The sequence below is a fragment of the Apostichopus japonicus genome, chromosome 2, assembly GCF_037975245.1.
Source record: "Apostichopus japonicus isolate 1M-3 chromosome 2, ASM3797524v1, whole genome shotgun sequence".
Classification (NCBI taxonomy): domain Eukaryota; kingdom Metazoa; phylum Echinodermata; class Holothuroidea; order Aspidochirotida; family Stichopodidae; genus Apostichopus; species Apostichopus japonicus.
The window spans coordinates 998,054-1,021,151 of NC_092562.1; the positions used below are offsets into that span (position 1 = coordinate 998,054).

The 23,098-nt window shown below is 38.8% G+C and overlaps 1 long non-coding RNA gene across 1 annotated transcript; it reads right to left on the minus strand.

The window, feature by feature from the left end:
• Positions 1-16,948: 16,948 nt before the first annotated feature.
• Positions 16,949-22,817, minus strand: LOC139973448 (uncharacterized). Its single transcript, XR_011795218.1, has 4 exons — positions 22,417-22,817; positions 20,542-20,689; positions 19,455-19,591; positions 16,949-18,752 (listed from the first exon to the last, which is right to left on the minus strand). It is a non-coding gene; the product is annotated as an uncharacterized lncRNA (long non-coding RNA).
• Positions 22,818-23,098: the final 281 nt, after the last annotated feature.

The following is a 23,098-nucleotide window of genomic DNA, read 5'->3' on the forward strand; positions in this document are numbered from 1 at the left end:
TAGCGTTGCTAGCCTGGGAATCGTTACCAAGGTAACTAGACACCCAAGCCAGGTTACGAGTAGAAACAAGAATACCTATGCGCACAAGTTTTATATGAATGTACTCCTCTGTTCTCCAAAAGAACGAATCCGTTTTGTTCAAATGTCTCTCTGGTGTCCAAACTACTGATATATACGGAGACCTGAGCCTTTCAATTACTGTACTGGACAAAAAAAAATTACAATACTGAAGTCTCTGGAGACCTCAGCATTTCAAATACTGTACCAAACAATATAAGTACAATACTGAGCTCTCCAGAAACAAGAAAACCTATGCGCAAAAGTATTTTTTGAATGTACTCGCCTGTTCTCCAAAAGAACAAATCCGATTTTTTTTTTTTATATCACTCTGCTGTCCATACTCGTGATTCAAAAGTCCAGTTACTTCTGCCCTCCAGTAGCAATGCCAGTTCCCAGTGGTAGCGTTGCTAGCCTGGGAATCGTTACCAAGGTAACTAGACACCCAAGCCAGGTTACGAGTAGAAACAAGAATACCTATGCGCACAAGTTTTATATGAATGTACTCCTCTGTTCTCCAAAAGAACGAATCCGTTTTGTTCAAATGTCTCACTCTGGTGTCCAAACTACTGATATATACGGAGACCTGAGCCTTTCAATTACTGTACTGGACAAAAATAAATTACAATACTGAAGTCTCTGGAGACCTCAGCATTTCAAATACTGTACCAAACAATATAAGTACAATACTGAGCTCTCCAGAAACAAGAAAACCTATGCGCAAAAGTATTTTTTGAATGTACTCGCCTGTTCTCCAAAAGAACAAATCCGATTTTTTTTTTTTATATCACTCTGCTGTCCATACTCGTGATTCAAAAGTCCAGTTCCTTCTGCACTCCAGTAGCAATGCCAGATCCCAGTGGTAGCGTTGCTAGCCTGGGAATCGTTACCAAGGTAACTAGACACCCAAGCCAGGTTACGAGTAGAAACAAGAATACCTATGCGCACAAGTTTTATATGAATGTACTCCTCTGTTCTCCAAAAGAACGAATCCGTTTTGTTCAAATGTCTCACTCTGGTGTCCAAACTACTGATATATACGGAGACCTGAGCCTTTCAATTACTGTACTGGACAAAAATAAATTACAATACTGAAGTCTCTGGAGACCTCAGCATTTCAAATACTGTACCAAACAATATAAGTACAATACTGAGCTCTCCAGAAACAAGAAAACCTATGCGCAAAAGTATTTTTTGAATGTACTCGCCTGTTCTCCAAAAGAACAAATCCGATTTTTTTTTTTTATATCACTCTGCTGTCCATACTCGTGATTCAAAAGTCCAGTTCCTTCTGCACTCCAGTAGCAATGCCAGATCCCAGTGGTAGCGTTGCTAGCCTGGGAATCGTTACCAAGGTAACTAGACACCCAAGCCAGGTTACGAGTAGAAACAAGAATACCTATGCGCACAAGTTTTATATGAATGTACTCCTCTGTTCTCCAAAAGAACGAATCCGTTTTGTTTAATTGTCTCACTCTGGTGTCCAAACTACTGATATATACGGAGACCTGAGCCTTTCAATTACTGTACTGGCCAAAAAAATTACAATACTGAAGTCTCTGGAGACCTCAGCATTTCAAATACTGTACCAAACAATATAAGTACAATACTGAGCTCTCCAGAAACAAGAAAACCTATGCGCAAAAGTATTTTTTGAATGTACTCGCCTGTTCTCCAAAAGAACAAATCCGATTTTTTTTTTATATCACTCTGCTGTCCATACTCGTGATTCAAAAATCCAGTTCCTTCTGCACTCCAGTAGCAATGCCAGATCCCAGTGGTAGCGTTGCTAGCCTGGGAATCGTTACCAAGGTAACTAGACACCCAAGCCAGGTTACGAGTAGAAACAAGAATACCTATGCGCACAAGTTTTATATGAATGTACTCCTCTGTTCTCCAAAGGAACGAATCCGTTTTGTTTAATTGTCTCACTCTGGTGTCCAAACTACTGATATATACGGAGACCTGAGCCTTTCAATTACTGTACTGGACAAAAAATTTACAATACTGAAGACTCTGGAGACCTCAGCATTTCAAATACTGTACCAAACAATATAAGTACAATACTGAGCTCTCCAGAAACAAGAAAACCTATGCGCAAAAGTATTTTTTGAATGTACTCGCCTGTTCTCCAAAAGAACAAATCCGATTTTTTTTTTTTTTATATCACTCTGCTGTCCATACTCGTGATTCAAAAGTCCAGTTCCTTCTGCCCTCCAGTAGCAATGCCAGTTCCCAGTGGTAGCGTTGCTAGCCTGGGAATCGTTACCAAGGTAACTAGAGACCCAAGCCAGGTTACGAGTAGAAACAAGAAAACCTATGCGCACAAGTTTTATATGAATGTACTCCTCTGTTCTCCAAAGGAACGAATCCGTTTTGTTTAATTGTCTCACTCTGGTGTCCAAACTACTGATATATACGGAGACCTGAGCCTTTCAATTACTGTACTGGACAAAAAATTTACAATACTGAAGACTCTGGAGACCTCAGCATTTCAAATACTGTACCAAACAATATAAGTACAATACTGAGCTCTCCAGAAACAAGAAAACCTATGCGCAAAAGTATTTTTTGTATGTACTCGCCTGTTCTCCAAAAGAACAAATCCGATTTTTTTTTTTTTTATATCACTCTGCTGTCCATACTCGTGATTCAAAAGTCCAGTTCCTTCTGCCCTCCAGTAGCAATGCCAGTTCCCAGTGGTAGCGTTGCTAGCCTGGGAATCGTTACCAAGGTAACTAGACACCCAAGCCAGGTTACGAGTAGAAACAAGAATACCTATGCGCACAAGTTTTATATGAATGTACTCCTCTGTTCTCCAAAAGAACGAATCCGTTTTGTTCAAATGTCTCACTCTGGTGTCCAAACTACTGATATATACGGAGACCTGAGCCTTTCAATTACTGTACTGGACAAAAAAAAATTACAATACTGAAGTCTCTGGAGACCTCAGCATTTCAAATACTGTACCAAACAATATAAGTACAATACTGAGCTCTCCAGAAACAAGAAAACCTATGCGCACAAGTATTTTTTGAATGTACTCGCCTGTTCTCCAAAAGAACAAATCCGATTTTTTTTTTTTATATCACTCTGCTGTCCATACTCGTGATTCAAAAGTCCAGTTCCTTCTGCACTCCAGTAGCAATGCCAGATCCCAGTGGTAGCGTTGCTAGCCTGGGAATCGTTACCAAGGTAACTAGACACCCAAGCCAGGTTACGAGTAGAAACAAGAATACCTATGCGCACAAGTTTTATATGAATGTACTCCTCTGTTCTCCAAAGGAACGAATCCGTTTTGTTTAATTGTCTCACTCTGGTGTCCAAACTACTGATATATACGGAGACCTGAGCCTTTCAATTACTGTACTGGACAAAAAATTTACAATACTGAAGACTCTGGAGACCTCAGCATTTCAAATACTGTACCAAACAATATAAGTACAATACTGAGCTCTCCAGAAACAAGAAAACCTATGCGCAAAAGTATTTTTTGAATGTACTCGCCTGTTCTCCAAAAGAACAAATCCGATTTTTTTTTTTTTTATATCACTCTGCTGTCCATACTCGTGATTCAAAAGTCCAGTTCCTTCTGCCCTCCAGTAGCAATGCCAGTTCCCAGTGGTAGCGTTGCTAGCCTGGGAATCGTTACCAAGGTAACTAGAGACCCAAGCCAGGTTACGAGTAGAAACAAGAAAACCTATGCGCACAAGTTTTATATGAATGTACTCCTCTGTTCTCCAAAGGAACGAATCCGTTTTGTTCAAATGTCTCACTCTGGTGTCCAAACTACTGATATATACGGAGACCTGAGCCTTTCAATTACTGTACTGGACAAAAATAAATTACAATACTGAAGTCTCTGGAGACCTCAGCATTTCAAATACTGTACCAAACAATATAAGTACAATACTGAGCTCTCCAGAAACAAGAAAACCTATGCGCAAAAGTATTTTTTGAATGTACTCGCCTGTTCTCCAAAAGAACAAATCCGATTTTTTTTTTTTATATCACTCTGCTGTCCATACTCGTGATTCAAAAGTCCAGTTCCTTCTGCACTCCAGTAGCAATGCCAGATCCCAGTGGTAGCGTTGCTAGCCTGGGAATCGTTACCAAGGTAACTAGACACCCAAGCCAGGTTACGAGTAGAAACAAGAATACCTATGCGCACAAGTTTTATATGAATGTACTCCTCTGTTCTCCAAAAGAACGAATCCGTTTTGTTCAAATGTCTCACTCTGGTGTCCAAACTACTGATATATACGGAGACCTGAGCCTTTCAATTACTGTACTGGACAAAAATAAATTACAATACTGAAGTCTCTGGAGACCTCAGCATTTCAAATACTGTACCAAACAATATAAGTACAATACTGAGCTCTCCAGAAACAAGAAAACCTATGCGCAAAAGTATTTTTTGAATGTACTCGCCTGTTCTCCAAAAGAACAAATCCGATTTTTTTTTTTTATATCACTCTGCTGTCCATACTCGTGATTCAAAAGTCCAGTTCCTTCTGCACTCCAGTAGCAATGCCAGATCCCAGTGGTAGCGTTGCTAGCCTGGGAATCGTTACCAAGGTAACTAGACACCCAAGCCAGGTTACGAGTAGAAACAAGAATACCTATGCGCACAAGTTTTATATGAATGTACTCCTCTGTTCTCCAAAAGAACGAATCCGTTTTGTTTAATTGTCTCACTCTGGTGTCCAAACTACTGATATATACGGAGACCTGAGCCTTTCAATTACTGTACTGGCCAAAAAAATTACAATACTGAAGTCTCTGGAGACCTCAGCATTTCAAATACTGTACCAAACAATATAAGTACAATACTGAGCTCTCCAGAAACAAGAAAACCTATGCGCAAAAGTATTTTTTGAATGTACTCGCCTGTTCTCCAAAAGAACAAATCCGATTTTTTTTTTATATCACTCTGCTGTCCATACTCGTGATTCAAAAATCCAGTTCCTTCTGCACTCCAGTAGCAATGCCAGATCCCAGTGGTAGCGTTGCTAGCCTGGGAATCGTTACCAAGGTAACTAGACACCCAAGCCAGGTTACGAGTAGAAACAAGAATACCTATGCGCACAAGTTTTATATGAATGTACTCCTCTGTTCTCCAAAGGAACGAATCCGTTTTGTTTAATTGTCTCACTCTGGTGTCCAAACTACTGATATATACGGAGACCTGAGCCTTTCAATTACTGTACTGGACAAAAAATTTACAATACTGAAGACTCTGGAGACCTCAGCATTTCAAATACTGTACCAAACAATATAAGTACAATACTGAGCTCTCCAGAAACAAGAAAACCTATGCGCAAAAGTATTTTTTGAATGTACTCGCCTGTTCTCCAAAAGAACAAATCCGATTTTTTTTTTTTTTATATCACTCTGCTGTCCATACTCGTGATTCAAAAGTCCAGTTCCTTCTGCCCTCCAGTAGCAATGCCAGTTCCCAGTGGTAGCGTTGCTAGCCTGGGAATCGTTACCAAGGTAACTAGACACCCAAGCCAGGTTACGAGTAGAAACAAGAATACCTATGCGCACAAGTTTTATATGAATGTACTCCTCTGTTCTCCAAAAGAACGAATCCGTTTTGTTCAAATGTCTCACTCTGGTGTCCAAACTACTGATATATACGGAGACCTGAGCCTTTCAATTACTGTACTGGACAAAAAAAAATTACAATACTGAAGTCTCTGGAGACCTCAGCATTTCAAATACTGTACCAAACAATATAAGTACAATACTGAGCTCTCCAGAAACAAGAAAACCTATGCGCACAAGTATTTTTTGAATGTACTCGCCTGTTCTCCAAAAGAACAAATCCGATTTTTTTTTTTTATATCACTCTGCTGTCCATACTCGTGATTCAAAAGTCCAGTTCCTTCTGCACTCCAGTAGCAATGCCAGTTCCCAGTGGTAGCGTTGCTAGCCTGGGAATCGTTACCAAGGTAACTAGACACCCAAGCCAGGTTACGAGTAGAAACAAGAATACCTATGCGCACAAGTTTTATATGAATGTACTCCTCTGTTCTCCAAAGGAACGAATCCGTTTTGTTTAATTGTCTCACTCTGGTGTCCAAACTACTGATATATACGGAGACCTGAGCCTTTCAATTACTGTACTGGACAAAAAATTTACAATACTGAAGACTCTGGAGACCTCAGCATTTCAAATACTGTACCAAACAATATAAGTACAATACTGAGCTCTCCAGAAACAAGAAAACCTATGCGCAAAAGTATTTTTTGAATGTACTCGCCTGTTCTCCAAAAGAACAAATCCGATTTTTTTTTTTTTTATATCACTCTGCTGTCCATACTCGTGATTCAAAAGTCCAGTTCCTTCTGCCCTCCAGTAGCAATGCCAGTTCCCAGTGGTAGCGTTGCTAGCCTGGGAATCGTTACCAAGGTAACTAGAGACCCAAGCCAGGTTACGAGTAGAAACAAGAAAACCTATGCGCACAAGTTTTATATGAATGTACTCCTCTGTTCTCCAAAGGAACGAATCCGTTTTGTTTAATTGTCTCACTCTGGTGTCCAAACTACTGATATATACGGAGACCTGAGCCTTTCAATTACTGTACTGGACAAAAAATTTACAATACTGAAGACTCTGGAGACCTCAGCATTTCAAATACTGTACCAAACAATATAAGTACAATACTGAGCTCTCCAGAAACAAGAAAACCTATGCGCAAAAGTATTTTTTGAATGTACTCGCCTGTTCTCCAAAAGAACAAATCCGATTTTTTTTTTTTTTATATCACTCTGCTGTCCATACTCGTGATTCAAAAGTCCAGTTCCTTCTGCCCTCCAGTAGCAATGCCAGTTCCCAGTGGTAGCGTTGCTAGCCTGGGAATCGTTACCAAGGTAACTAGAGACCCAAGCCAGGTTACGAGTAGAAACAAGAAAACCTATGCGCACAAGTTTTATATGAATGTACTCCTCTGTTCTCCAAAAGAACGAATCTGTTTTGTTCAATTGTCTCACTCTGGTGTCCAAACTACTGATATATACGGAGACCTGAGCCTTTCAATTACTGTACTGGACAAAAAACTTACAATACTGAAGTCTCTGGAAACCTCAGCATTTCAAATATATACTGTACCAAACAACATAAGTACAATACTGAGCTCTCCAGAAACAAGAAAACCTATGCGCACAAGTATTTTTTGAATGTACTCGCCTGTTCTCCAAAAGAACAAATCCGATTTTTTTTATTTTATATCACTCTGCTGTCCATACTCGTGATTCAAAAGTCCAGTTCCTTCTGCACTCCAGTAGCAATGCCAGATCCCAGTGGTAGCGTTGCTAGCCTGGGAATCGTTACCAAGGTAACTAGAGACCCAAGCCAGGTTACGAGTAGAAACAAGAATACCTATGCGCACAAGTTTTATATGAATGTACTCCTCTGTTCTCCAAAAGAACGAATCCGTTTTGTTCAAATGTCTCTCTGGTGTCCAAACTACTGATATATACGGAGACCTGAGCCTTTCAATTACTGTACTGGACAAAAAAAAATTACAATACTGAAGTCTCTGGAGACCTCAGCATTTCAAATACTGTACCAAACAATATAAGTACAATACTGAGCTCTCCAGAAACAAGAAAACCTATGCGCAAAAGTATTTTTTGAATGTACTCGCCTGTTCTCCAAAAGAACAAATCCGATTTTTTTTTTTTATATCACTCTGCTGTCCATACTCGTGATTCAAAAGTCCAGTTCCTTCTGCCCTCCAGTAGCAATGCCAGTTCCCAGTGGTAGCGTTGCTAGCCTGGGAATCGTTACCAAGGTAACTAGAGACCCAAGCCAGGTTACGAGTAGAAACAAGAATACCTATGCGCACAAGTTTTATATGAATGTACTCCTCTGTTCTCCAAAGGAACGAATCCGTTTTGTTTAATTGTCTCACTCTGGTGTCCAAACTACTGATATATAAGGAGACCTGAGCCTTTCAATTACTGTACTGGACAAAAAATTTACAATACTGAAGTCTCTGGAGACCTCAGCATTTCAAATACTGTACCAAACAATATAAGTACAATACTGAGCTCTCCAGAAACAAGAAAACCTATGCGCACAAGTATTTTTTGAATGTACTCGCCTGTTCTCCAAAAGAACAAATCCGATTTTTTTTTATATCACTCTGCTGTCCATACTCGTGATTCAAAAGTCCAGTTCCTTCTGCCCTCCAGTAGCAATGCCAGTTCCCAGTGGTAGCGTTGCTAGCCTGGGAATCGTTACCAAGGTAACTAGACACCCAAGCCAGGTTACGAGTAGAAACAAGAATACCTATGCGCACAAGTTTTATATGAATGTACTCCTCTGTTCTCCAAAAGAACGAATCCGTTTTGTTCAAATGTCTCTCTGGTGTCCAAACTACTGATATATACGGAGACCTGAGCCTTTCAATTACTGTACTGGACAAAAAAAAATTACAATACTGAAGTCTCTGGAGACCTCAGCATTTCAAATACTGTACCAAACAATATAAGTACAATACTGAGCTCTCCAGAAACAAGAAAACCTATGCGCAAAAGTATTTTTTGAATGTACTCGCCTGTTCTCCAAAAGAACAAATCCGATTTTTTTTTTTTTATATCACTCTGCTGTCCATACTCGTGATTCAAAAGTCCAGTTCCTTCTGCCCTCCAGTAGCAATGCCAGTTCCAAGTGGTAGCGTTGCTAGCCTGGGAATCGTTACCAAGGTAACTAGAGACCCAAGCCAGGTTACGAGTAGAAACAAGAATACCTATGCGCACAAGTTTTATATGAATGTACTCCTCTGTTCTCCAAAAGAACGAATCCGTTTTGTTCAAATGTCTCTCTGGTGTCCAAACTACTGATATATACGGAGACCTGAGCCTTTCAATTACTGTACTGGACAAAAAAAAATTACAATACTGAAGTCTCTGGAAACCTCAGCATTTCAAATACTGTACCGAACAACATAAGTACAATACTGAGCTCTCCAGAAACAAGAAAACCTATGCGCACAAGTATTTTTTGAATGGACTCGCCTGTTCTCCAAAAGAACAAATCCGATTTTTTTTTATATCACTCTGCTGTCCATACTCGTGATTCAAAAGTCCAGTTCCTTCTGCACTCCAGTAGCAATGCCAGATCCCAGTGGTAGCGTTGCTAGCCTGGGAATCGTTACCAAGGTAACTAGACACCCAAGCCAGGTTACGAGTAGAAACAAGAATACCTATGCGCACAAGTTTTATATGAATGTACTCCTCTGTTCTCCAAAAGAACGAATCCGTTTTGTTCAAATGTCTCACTCTGGTGTCCAAACTACTGATATATACGGAGACCTGAGCCTTTCAATTACTGTACTGGACAAAAAAAAATTACAATACTGAAGTCTCTGGAGACCTCAGCATTTCAAATACTGTACCAAACAATATAAGTACAATACTGAGCTCTCCAGAAACAAGAAAACCTATGCGCAAAAGTATTTTTTGAATGTACTCGCCTGTTCTCCAAAAGAACAAATCCGATTTTTTTTTTTTTATATCACTCTGCTGTCCATACTCGTGATTCAAAAGTCCAGTTCCTTCTGCCCTCCAGTAGCAATGCCAGTTCCAAGTGGTAGCGTTGCTAGCCTGGGAATCGTTACCAAGGTAACTAGAGACCCAAGCCAGGTTACGAGTAGAAACAAGAATACCTATGCGCACAAGTTTTATATGAATGTACTCCTCTGTTCTCCAAAAGAACGAATCCGTTTTGTTCAAATGTCTCTCTGGTGTCCAAACTACTGATATATACGGAGACCTGAGCCTTTCAATTACTGTACTGGACAAAAAAAAATTACAATACTGAAGTCTCTGGAAACCTCAGCATTTCAAATACTGTACCGAACAACATAAGTACAATACTGAGCTCTCCAGAAACAAGAAAACCTATGCGCAAAAGTATTTTTTGAATGTACTCGCCTGTTCTCCAAAAGAACAAATCCGATTTTTTTTTTTTATATCACTCTGCTGTCCATACTCGTGATTCAAAAGTCCAGTTACTTCTGCCCTCCAGTAGCAATGCCAGTTCCCAGTGGTAGCGTTGCTAGCCTGGGAATCGTTACCAAGGTAACTAGACACCCAAGCCAGGTTACGAGTAGAAACAAGAATACCTATGCGCACAAGTTTTATATGAATGTACTCCTCTGTTCTCCAAAAGAACGAATCCGTTTTGTTCAAATGTCTCACTCTGGTGTCCAAACTACTGATATATACGGAGACCTGAGCCTTTCAATTACTGTACTGGACAAAAATAAATTACAATACTGAAGTCTCTGGAGACCTCAGCATTTCAAATACTGTACCAAACAATATAAGTACAATACTGAGCTCTCCAGAAACAAGAAAACCTATGCGCAAAAGTATTTTTTGAATGTACTCGCCTGTTCTCCAAAAGAACAAATCCGATTTTTTTTTTTTATATCACTCTGCTGTCCATACTCGTGATTCAAAAGTCCAGTTCCTTCTGCACTCCAGTAGCAATGCCAGATCCCAGTGGTAGCGTTGCTAGCCTGGGAATCGTTACCAAGGTAACTAGACACCCAAGCCAGGTTACGAGTAGAAACAAGAATACCTATGCGCACAAGTTTTATATGAATGTACTCCTCTGTTCTCCAAAAGAACGAATCCGTTTTGTTCAAATGTCTCACTCTGGTGTCCAAACTACTGATATATACGGAGACCTGAGCCTTTCAATTACTGTACTGGACAAAAATAAATTACAATACTGAAGTCTCTGGAGACCTCAGCATTTCAAATACTGTACCAAACAATATAAGTACAATACTGAGCTCTCCAGAAACAAGAAAACCTATGCGCAAAAGTATTTTTTGAATGTACTCGCCTGTTCTCCAAAAGAACAAATCCGATTTTTTTTTTTTATATCACTCTGCTGTCCATACTCGTGATTCAAAAGTCCAGTTCCTTCTGCACTCCAGTAGCAATGCCAGATCCCAGTGGTAGCGTTGCTAGCCTGGGAATCGTTACCAAGGTAACTAGACACCCAAGCCAGGTTACGAGTAGAAACAAGAATACCTATGCGCACAAGTTTTATATGAATGTACTCCTCTGTTCTCCAAAAGAACGAATCCGTTTTGTTTAATTGTCTCACTCTGGTGTCCAAACTACTGATATATACGGAGACCTGAGCCTTTCAATTACTGTACTGGACAAAAAAATTACAATACTGAAGTCTCTGGAGACCTCAGCATTTCAAATACTGTACCAAACAATATAAGTACAATACTGAGCTCTCCAGAAACAAGAAAACCTATGCGCAAAAGTATTTTTTGAATGTACTCGCCTGTTCTCCAAAAGAACAAATCCGATTTTTTTTTTATATCACTCTGCTGTCCATACTCGTGATTCAAAAATCCAGTTCCTTCTGCACTCCAGTAGTAATGCCAGATCCCAGTGGTAGCGTTGCTAGCCTGGGAATCGTTACCAAGGTAACTAGACACCCAAGCCAGGTTACGAGTAGAAACAAGAATACCTATGCGCACAAGTTTTATATGAATGTACTCCTCTGTTCTCCAAAAGAACGAATCCGTTTTGTTTAATTGTCTCACTCTGGTGTCCAAACTACTGGTATATACGGAGACCTGAGCCTTTCAATTACTGTACTGGACAAAAAAATTACAATACTGAAGTCTCTGGAGACCTCAGCATTTCAAATACTGTACCAAACAATATAAGTACAATACTGAGCTCTCCAGAAACAAGAAAACCTATGCGCAAAAGTATTTTTTGAATGTACTCGCCTGTTCTCCAAAAGAACAAATCCGATTTTTTTTTTATATCACTCTGCTGTCCATACTCGTGATTCAAAAATCCAGTTCCTTCTGCACTCCAGTAGTAATGCCAGATCCCAGTGGTAGCGTTGCTAGCCTGGGAATCGTTACCAAGGTAACTAGACACCCAAGCCAGGTTACGAGTAGAAACAAGAATACCTATGCGCACAAGTTTTACATGAATGTACTCCTCTGTTCTCCAAAGGAACGAATCCGTTTTGTTTAATTGTCTCACTCTGGTGTCCAAACTACTGATATATACGGAGACCTGAGCCTTTCAATTACTGTACTGGACAAAAAAATTACAATACTGAAGTCTCTGGAGACCTCAGCATTTCAAATACTGTACCAAACAATATAAGTACAATACTGAGCTCTCCAGAAACAAGAAAACCTAAGCGCAAAAGTATTTTTTGAATGTACTCGCCTGTTCTCCAAAAGAACAAATCCGATTTTTTTTTTTTATATCACTCTGCTGTCCATACTCGTGATTCAAAAGTCCAGTTCCTTCTGCCCTCCAGTAGCAATGCCAGTTCCCAGTGGTAGCGTTGCTAGCCTGGGAATCGTTACCAAGGTAACTAGAGACCCAAGCCAGGTTACGATTAGAAACAAGAAAACCTATGCGCACAAGTTTTATATGAATGTACTCCTCTGTTCTCCAAAGGAACCAATCCGTTTTGTTTAATTGTCTCACTCTGGTGTCCAAACTACTGATATATAAGGAGACCTGAGCCTTTCAATTACTGTACTGGACAAAAAATTTACAATACTGAAGTCTCTGGAGACCTCAGCATTTCAAATACTGTACCAAACAACGTAAGTACAATACTGAGCTCTTCAGAAACAAGAAAACCTATGCGCACAAGTATTTTTTGAATGTACTCGCCTGTTCTCCAAAAGAACAAATCCAATTTTTTTTATTTTTTTATATCACTCTGCTGTCCATACTAGTGATTCAAAAGTCCAGTTCCTTCTGCCCTCCAGTAGCAATGCCAGATCCCAGTGGTAGCGTTGCTAGCCTGGGAATCGTTACCAAGGTAACTAGAGACCCAAGCCAGGTTACGAGTAGAAACAAGAAAACCTATGCGCACAAGTTTTATATGAATGTACTCCTCTGTTCTCCAAAAGAACGAATCCGTTTTGTTCAATTGTCTCACTCTGGTGTCCAAACTACTGATATATACGGAGACCTGAGCCTTTCAATTACTGTACTGGACAAAAAACTTACAATACTGAAGTCTCTGGAAACCTCAGCATTTCAAATACTGTACCAAACAACATAAGTACAATACTGAGCTCTCCAGAAACAAGAAAACCTATGCGCACAAGTATTTTTTGAATGTACTCGCCTGTTCTCCAAAAGAACAAATCCGATTTTTTTTATTTTATATCACTCTGCTGTCCATACTCGTGATTCAAAAGTCCAGTTCCTTCTGCACTCCAGTAGCAATGCCAGATCCCAGTGGTAGCGTTGCTAGCCTGGGAATCGTTACCCAGGTAACTAGACACCCAAGCCAGGTTTCGAGTAGAAACAAGAATACCTATGCGCACAAGTTTTATATGAATGTACTCCTCTGTTCTCCAAAAGAACGAATCCGTTTTGTTCAAATGTCTCGCTCTGGTGTCCAAACTACTGATATATACGGAGACCTGAGCCTTTCAATTACTGTACTGGACAAAAAAAATTACAATACTGAAGTCTCTGGAGACCTCAGCATTTCAAATACTGTACCAAACAATATAAGTACAATACTGAGCTCTCCAGAAACAAGAAAACCTATGCGCACAAGTATTTTTTGAATGTACTCGCCTGTTCTCCAAAAGAACAAATCCGATTTTTTTTATTTTTATCACTCTGCTGTCCATACTCGTGATTCAAAAGTCCAGTTCCTTCTGCACTCCAGTAGCAATGCCAGATCCCAGTGGTAGCGTTGCTAGCCTGGGAATCGTTACCAAGGTAACTAGACACCCAAGCCAGGTTTCGAGTAGAAACAAGAATACCTATGCGCACAAGTTTTATATGAATGTACTCCTCTGTTCTCCAAAAGAACGAATCCGTTTTGTTCAAATGTCTCGCTCTGGTGTCCAAACTACTGATATATACGGAGACCTGAGCCTTTCAATTACTGTACTGGACAAAAAAAATTACAATACTGAAGTCTCTGGAGACCTCAGCATTTCAAATACTGTACCAAACAATATAAGTACAATACTGAGCTCTCCAGAAACAAGAAAACCTATGCGCAAAAGTATTTTTTGAATGTACTCGCCTGTTCTCCAAAAGAACAAATCCGATTTTTTTTATTTTTATCACTCTGCTGTCCATACTCGTGATTCAAAAGTCCAGTTCCTTCTGCACTCCAGTAGCAATGCCAGATCCCAGTGGTAGCGTTGCTAGCCTGGGAATCGTTACCAAGGTAACTAGACACCCAAGCCAGGTTTCGAGTAGAAACAAGAATACCTATGCGCACAAGTTTTATATGAATGTACTCCTCTGTTCTCCAAAAGAACGAATCCGTTTTGTTCAAATGTCTCGCTCTGGTGTCCAAACTACTGATATATACGGAGACCTGAGCCTTTCAATTACTGTACTGGACAAAAAAAATTACAATACTGAAGTCTCTGGAGACCTCAGCATTTCAAATACTGTACCAAACAATATAAGTACAATACTGAGCTCTCCAGAAACAAGAAAACCTATGCGCACAAGTATTTTTTGAATGTACTCGCCTGTTCTCCAAAAGAACAAATCCGATTTTTTATTTTTTTGTATCACTCTGCTGTCCATACTCGTGATTCAAAAGTCCAGTTCCTTCTGCCCTCCAGTAGCAATGCCAATTCCCAGTGGTAGCGTTGCTAGCCTGGGAATCGTTACCAAGGTAACTAGAGACCCAAGCCAGGTTACGAGTAGAAACAAGAAAACCTATGCGCACAAGTTTTATATGAATGTACTCCTCTGTTCTCCAAAGGAACGAATCCGTTTTGTTTAATTGTCTCACTCTGGTGTCCAAACTACTGATATATAAGGAGACCTGAGCCTTTCAATTACTGTACTGGACAAAAAATTTACAATACTGAAGTCTCTGGAGACCTCAGCATTTCAAATACTGTACCAAACAACATAAGTACAATACTGAGCTCTCCAGAAACAAGAAAACCTATGCGCACAAGTACTTTTTGAATGTACTCGCCTGTTCTCCAAAAGAACAAATCCGATTTTTTTTTATATCACTCTGCTGTCCATACTCGTGATTCAAAAGTCCAGTTCCTTCTGCCCTCCAGTAGCAATGCCAGTTCCCAGTGGTAGCGTTGCTAGCCTGGGAATCGTTACCAAGGTAACTAGAGACCCAAGCCAGGTTACGAGTAGAAACAAGAAAACCTATGCGCACAAGTTTCATATGAATGTACTCCTCTGTTCTCCAAAAGAACGAATCCGTTCTGTTCAAATGTCTCACTCTGGTGTCCAAACTACTGATATATACGGAGACCTGAGCCTTTCAATTACTGTACTGGACAAAAAACTTACAATACTGAAGTCTCTGGAGACCTCAGCATTTCAAATACTGTACCAAACAATGTAAGTTCAATACTGAGCTCTCCAGAAACAAGAAAACCTATGCGCACAAGTATTTTTTGAATGTACTCGCCTGTTCTCCAAAAGAACAAATCCGATTTTTTTTTTATATCACTCTGCTGTCCATACTCGTGATTCAAAAGTCCAGTTCCTTCTGCACTCCAGTAGCAATGCCAGATCCCAGTGGTAGCGTTGCTAGCCTGGGAATCGTTACCAAGGTAACTAGACACCCAAGCCAGGTTACGAGTAGAAACAAGAATTCCTATGCGCACAAGTTTTATATGAATGTACTCCTCTGTTCTCCAAAAGAACGAATCCGTTTTGTTCAATTGTCTCACTCTGGTGTCCAAACTACTGATATATAAGGAGACCTGAGCCTTTCAATTACTGTACTCGACAAAAAACTTACAATACTGAAGTCTCTGGAGACCTCAGCATTTCAAATACTGTACCACACAATGTAAGTTCAATACTGAGCTCTCCAGGAACAAGTAAACTTATGCGCACAAGTATTTTTTGAATGTACTCGCCTGTTCTACAAAGAACAAATCCGATTTTTATTTTTTTTATAACTCTGCTGTCCATACTAGTGATTCAAAAGTCCAGTTCCTTCTTCCCTCCAGTGGCAATGCCAGGTCCCAGTGGTAGCGTTGCTAGCCTGGGAATCGTTACCAAGGTAACTAGAGACCCAAGCCAGGTTACGAGTAGAAACAAGAAAACCTATGCGCACAACTTTAAATGAATGTACTCCTCTGTTCTCCAAAAGAACGAATAAGTTTTGTTCAATTGTCTCACTCTGGTGTCCAAACTACTGATATATACGAAGACCTGATCCTTTCAATTACTGTACTGGACAAAAAACTTACAATACTGAAGTCTCTGGAGACCTCAGCATTTCAAATACTGTACCAAACAATATAAGTACAATACTGAGCTCTCCAGAAACAAGAGCCCAACTGCACTGTGGTTCCTTGCGTAGGGGTATATGACAATACACATAATATCATCAATCAAGATTGGGATCACATAGTTCAAGTAATTCTGGTCCTACATGTACCCATAAAGTAACCAACACTATAGCCAACACTTTTGTGAGCACAAATTGTGATCGGATTTTTTATCAAAAGACACTTTTGAGATCTGAATATGGCGTCGAAAATGTAAGAAATATAAGGTCACCTACAAGCGAGTCAACAGGTATGATAACATTGGAGACCTCAGATGACATGACCGTTAAGTTTGAAAATGTTCCACCACCCATTTACAGCTTGTCCCAAAATATCAACCGTGTCACACCTTGGCATTGGGATTTAATTGCATTAAATGTCTAAAAATTAAATTTGAACTTGTATACATAACTTCACACAATATGGTCACCCGGAGGTCAAGCAATTAACATTTTGATCAGTGAGACCTAAATAGAGCATGAAAACTGTAAAAATTCAAACAATTTTTCTTTGGCCATTTTCTGCCTCCAAAATACTATTTTTTTAACATTGACCTTTGGTGAAATCAGATGACATGACCGTTAAGTTTGAAAATATTCCCCTATACCATTCGCAACTTGTCCAAAAATATCAACCGTGTCACACCTTGGCACTGGGAGTTATTGCATTAAATGTCTAAAAATTAACTTTGACCTCTTATAACTTCACACACAAAGCTCACCCAGGTGTCAAACCATTGACATTTTTGATCCGAAGGAACCTTTTGATATCCAAATCTAGCATCAAAACCAAACATTTTCTTTTTGCCTGTTTCCTCCCAAAATAAGCACATTTTTTCGAATGTGACCTTTGACCTTTTGACATTGGTTTCAGATGTAGTTTTATCTCCTGATTCCAAAAAAACAACACGACAAGTCTGTACAGCCATCCTAACTCCGACCGAAAACTTTTACCCCATATAACTTCGCACACGAAGGTCACAAAAAAAAAAATCCCCAAATCACGTAAAGGTCACCAGAGGTCAAATTGAGGTCAAGGGTCACCCAGATGCGGGTCGACAATTGGATTACATTGAAGCAGCTCCTAACGGACATTTCCTTCTCAAGTTATCGCAAAAATACTAATTTTTTATCATTAATTGACTCTGTCAATGGGAGTTATTGCTGTTTTTAATATATTGGTTTTTGGCATCTAACTGACCTTTGCAGGCACCAAGAACAATAGGGATCTTCCTCTTACTATGGGCTACCCACCCACCAAGTTTGATCATGATACATCATTTCCTTATTGAGATATCGTGTACACAAGCCAAGCATCACATACACACACACACCATCACATAGATTCCTTGAACCTTCGGCAAGGAATCAAAAAGCAAATGATGAAGCAAAAATGGAAACTACAGTTAGTAATGACAAATTCTTGTAAGTCTAACCTGTAACAAAAAGAAACTTTGTAAGGTTACTGATGTTTTAAAACCTTTAATTTTGAATTCTTCATTGTTGTAATTATAAGTGGTCCATTTCCTTCCTCATTCTTACAGAGGTCCTATTGTCTTATCTTGGGCAGAATGGGAAAGCCCTTTTGTTATATCTCAACTTCGTTTTCCGAACTATGATATTTCAGCCAATGAAGAAGGACAGTATACAGCTTCATAACATTCAATCACATTATCGGATTGGCTACCATGTCCATTGACAAAAACTTGCTGGAACCTTCTACATGTTATACAAACATAAAGCTTTCTTGGTAACTTTAGTGGTATGCTGGATTGTACTGCAGCCATATCATATAGTTCTGAAGAAGGTTGTAAAATTAGGCCAAATCGTCACACTTTTGTCACGAAAATAGCATAATGACGACTGAATAAAGACAGACGACGTTTATTTTTCCTCACATAAATTATTGGTTATTACTGTCAGTTCAAGGTTTTATTTCATAGCTAATACGTTGATGGATGTAAGAACACACGGATTTTAGCTAATTGTGAGACTGACTTTTAACAGTATGTGCACCCTGCTTAATGTATGTAGAAAAAAAAGGATATAATGTAATAGTCAAATTCATCTGTAAATAATCAACTATATAGGAGGAATTGCTTATTTGATGAGGATTGATATGCAGTAAATTTATAATTTGAGACAGTGAAAATAAGGGGTTTGTTGACTTGCTTGACAATTAAATTGACTAAGAACGATTTAATATTTCCATATTTACCTGCGCATGTAGATGGTAGTCCAGGTGTGAAAGGTGAACCAGTGTAACCAGACTTACACATACATATGTAGCTGCCCAAGGTGTTCAAGCATGTTGATGAGCTACTATCACACAAAGTACTGATTGTACATTCATCTTGATCTGTAACCAAAGAGAACCATTCAGTTAAAGCCTATATTGTAGAACTAGACTACTTCAGATCATACGTAAAACTTTTTGAACTGAGACAGCTGGGTTTGCATGCATCTTCCTTCTTAAACTTGACTGCAATTTTTCCTTTTTCCATCCTTCCACTGTCATTATTATGTCATCTATCCACTATATTACATTGGCCTGATCCTTATGGAGAACCCAAATGAAGTCAATATTTTCAATTAACTTTGATCACAAGATGTGCCAGGCCGTAGATATTGATCAGAAGTATTCTTGAGTATTGGATCACATACTGTAGGATATTCAGAAATTTAAGGTCAACAAGGATGGTAACTGGTTGCTATTTTGGATAAGCAAACAAATATGACACACATCACCTACAAGATCTCATCTGAGACTGCAGGTTGCTCTATTCCACTAAGGTGACCATATTGTTTTCAGGGAACCCTGGGACATGTTACTGTACCCCCCCCCAGCCCAGCCCAACTTTTTACTGGCCATGTTGACATCAAAAGTTCTTGTTGTGCAACAGAATAGTGTGTCACCATAATGGTTGTGGTTTATGACATTTTTGTTGATATCAGAAATTGTTTAACTACATTTATAGACTTTGCCAACTTGATGGATATATCCCAGTTAAGTTATTGTTTTAATTTTATCATCAAGTCAATTTCGGCTAGCATAACTTACATGCACTCTGAGCTTCAAATTTGATGGATTGCGGTCTGGTGGCACATGGCGCAGTCCTCATGGAATATCCTGGGTTGTGGGAATAAACGTTTGTGCCACAATGGTTCAAGGGAGGGTGGAATTTTGAGGACCTCTCACTGTTTAAGTGGATGATAAACAAGTGCTGAAGTTTAGAAAACGTAATCCTAAATCAAGTATATTGTCAAAAATCTTGAATGTAACTGGGTGTTTCCCTATATTATCACCAAATTCAAAAAGATATTTTCAGTGCGAAATATAACCTATGAAGTTATTCGATGATCTCTGTGCCTATGTCACAGTGCGTCACCAATGGACAGTATATTTGTAGTTGTAAACAATCACATCTTCTGCCCATGTTGTGTCTATAAACACGAACAGCCAAATTGGAATTATGCAAGCCCTATTAACAAATTTGAAGGTATTGCTGGGGCATATGACACAAAATCCTAGTGCATTTCCAGGGACAATTTTTCCCCAGGTACTGTCCTTGGAACATTGGGAGGTCTGGTCACCTTACACTAAAATAAAGATCATTGTATGAGTCCTACACCTTTCGTGTTCTATAGTTTATCACTATACTTTTATGCAAATACAAATTATGCATTAGATTGTAAAGCTATTAAACATTTTTTTAATACTTTTCATTTCTGTTAAAATGCTGAATGGTGTGCAATCCAATTATGGCTATATATAATCAAAACTTGCTATTCCATACTGTAGTATCTCAAAAAGTGTCAGACTAGCTATACCTTTGCAACACCAAAACACTTATAGAGGCCATCCTATGGAACAACAATAAACAAAAGCTACGATCCAACTCATAGGAACATTGTTACTGAGAGGTGTGTAGAGATAAGGTTCCTGTGGTAGGTAATTATCAAATTAATCTGTAAATCATCAATTGACTGAAAATGTTTACTTGATGTAATTTAATAGGAGCTGTTTCTTTTTTGAAGGCATGATCCTGAACAATAAGGAATGTTGAATTGGTTAAATTTAAAAGGGAATTTGCAGATTGGTTGTAAATTTTTCATTTCAAGATTTCAATGTTTTCAAACATATTTACCTGCGCATGTAGGTTGTTCAGGTGATGTGTAAGGTGAACCGATCAAACCAACCTTACATACACAACTGTAGCTGCCAATGGTGTTAAATGCATATTGTTGAGCTGCTATCACACATATTAATTCCAGGGAATGCACATTCATCATCATCTGTTACCAAAGAGAACCAAAATATATGATTAGGTGCAGACATATTTATATTAAAATCTGGAAATAAAAAATGATAAAGAAACAAAATAATGCATGGTAGGGTTTGGTTATTTCAGAAAATTCAGATCATATGGAAGGGCTTCTTGACTGTTTGATTGAGATTATTTAAATAACCAACAAGACATCAATCTTGACAAAGATATCAAATTTTCTACATGCTGTTATAAATAATAAACTTGGCAACATGTCAAACCTCATTGTCATGACGGACTTGGCAAGTTTATACAATAGCGTGACATCTTGACAAAATGTGTCAGATTGTCAAACATACAAGCTCTACTATAGGCAATTGCTATTTTATTTGCATACATGCATCTACCAACAAGTTGCACAAATTTGTCAGTGTTTTCAGAATTGCACAAACAAGCAGCAGGTAAATGGTTCAAAACCAACTGCGTTCAATTTCAATGGGATGTTGACTCATCCCATACTATATTGCTAGATACAACAAACATTGTTATTATTAATTATTATTATGTACAACATACATGGAAGAGGTCTTCACAGTTTTCAACTGGTTGATGAACTTACCAGCATAGTGTAAACTGAGCAGAAATTGTACATGTAGACAATTTGCAATGTACAGGTCTATATACATGCACCTTTATTATAATCTTGGAATTCGTAATGAGCACTTTGAAAGTCAAAGGTAGAACTGTGTCACTTCAGTGATGAAAACAAAGAAAGTTTATAATAATTCTTTGTGTTTATTAGCATATTTCTGTAAAAATTTCATGAAACTAGTACACTCTGTATGTAAGCCAGTCAAATTAAGTCTGAGAGCTTCATAAATAGCACACGTATTGCATTCACATATATTGCTTTTAAATTTTTTTTAAAAGTGTTTTCTACATGAAATCAGCTTTATTCGTTGCACGATCGATGTCATCTTTTTTGCTAAGAAATTTGTGACTTGATCCATTTGATGACAGTTTGTATTACACAATCATACAAGTGGTTAATGTTTGTGAGTTTTTGCAAACAAGATAACTATTACCACAGCCGATTATAATGTTGATACCTTACTAATAATGCATGATTTGGCGATATCAGCACAACACAAGTAGGCCTAGACCCCAACTAGTTAAGACCTTTATAGGCTTTAGAGCTATCGACATAGCCTATGCTATGATTCCTTGGATAACATACATGTAACTTGCATTGGATGTAGTCAGTATTGCGAAATTGGGAACGCTGCTATGTTTGGACACCACTAAGAAATACACGATTTCACCATGACAACCTACAGCAAGTTCCAATTTTACAATAAACTACAAAGCTACAATATATTTTCTCTCCAAAATGACCCCACCATATCAAGTATGTTTTCAGGTGATTTATACCATAAGATATATAGTTTTGGCGTGTTTTAGGGCTTAGGTGTCCGAACTTCGCAGTGTCCATGCTACTGAACAAGCCTTTCAATACATGTTATCTGTACTGTAGTCTGTAGTGTATGATACAGAACAGTTTTATCGAAGACCTAGGCTATAGGCTAGAGGCCTAAGCTTTTTCTAATAATGTCGTTAGGCTACAAAAGGTAATGCACCACACAACCGGCCAACTATAGCCATAGGGCAGATTATAAGACTCATATTCTGCTCTAAAACTGCAGCCAACATAGCCTAACCTAGCTATAGGACTATGCCTAGGTCTGTTCTTGATACCTGTATGTGTCTTTTTTACTTTGTACTTCTTCTCCTGTGTGAATCCAGAATAACGTGCATTGGGTTTTGCTTGGTTGCATATAGCAAGCCAACAGTACCGTGAAAAGGAAACATGGCGTAACATCGAAGTTAGCAAACATAGTATGCTACAACCCAACCTTCAAGATTCGATACTGTTGTAGTTAAATATTCTTGTGAAGTTTCGCAACGATAATATTTGTGATGCAACAGAAAATCAATTCTGACAAAATAGTTACTTTTTCGCATTATGGTATTATTTGTACTCATGCAGTCGCTAGCTACACTTCGAAGAAGATCTCGTTCTATTCATGAATAAGGAAGTGATACCGACATCGAGATTGGCTTTGATAAGCCAATAATGGCTTCTGTGCGAGTTCCTGCAGTTTATGAGGATGTAAAATACATACATAAATACAAATAATGAATAAGTGAGTGATATCGAATATGATATTGGCTTTGATAATCCACCGATGGCTTCTTCGCGAGTTCCTGCTACATACATACACCCTTACACACACACATATATACATTACCTTGTTAGTCACGCTTTACAACCTCCACAATATTTGTTCATTCTACTGTCGTATCGTGTAGTGTCAAAGTTGTGTCACGTGACCAGTTACAAACTGCAAACAGCACGGCTGGATGTTTCCATATCGGT